Here is an 821-nt window from a genome sequence, read left to right on the forward strand (position 1 = left end):
TACAACCTGTTTCCCAAATTCGAATTATCTAAATTCGGATTAATCCCGTAGTGTAGACATACCCGAAGATAGCTTTTCCTCCCGCACTGTGCACAGTCCTGATCAGTGACCAAGAATTAAGGGGCAATTGTCAGGGAGAGATTAAAAGCCATTAAAATAAATCACAAAACTATACATTGTGTCTGTATCTAACTGAAAACAGGATTGCCTTCCCCTGAGACGGCTGCAGCCAAACAGGGCAGGAGAAGCAGGCAGTGGAGTGGCCCCTGTCCTGCAGCAGGGGGAAGCGCAGACGACGAAAGCAAACAGCAGCAGTGAGGAGTAATAACGGGATCGGCACGTTCAAGTCCCCCCAGCTGTGGTGAGTGGCCGGCTGAGAACCTGGTAACCCCCCCAGACGCGGCACGAACTCTCAGGACAGTTTCCCCCCTGGCTGGGGAAGGCAGAATCCACCGCAGCCGGCGGGGTTTGATGTTTCCCGAGCAATAGGGGCCGGGGCCGGGGCCAGTGGCTGAGTTTCGGGCGCACCTTTCCCCGGGGGAACGAGACGCCAGGTTTTCTTCGCCCGGCCTGCGCCACGTGGGGAGAGGCGTGGACGGGGGCGGGCTGGAGGATGCTGCCAGGGGGCCGAGGGAAAGTTTGCAGGAAGAATCCACCTTCCAGGAACCGGATAACGGGAAACCGAGTCCACCCCTCAAACTTCGGTTTTTTTCCTCCACTCTCTGGCTCGCACCAATGAGGGGGAAGGGGTGGAGGGAGGCCACGCATCCGGCGCAGGGTTACTGCCAGTGCCAGCCCCGGGGCGGGGGAGAGCTCAGCTC

This window comes from Terrapene carolina, unplaced genomic scaffold, assembly GCF_002925995.2.
Source record: "Terrapene carolina triunguis isolate 2854851 unplaced genomic scaffold, T_m_triunguis-2.0 Scaffold234, whole genome shotgun sequence".
NCBI lineage: Eukaryota > Metazoa > Chordata > Testudines > Emydidae > Terrapene > Terrapene triunguis.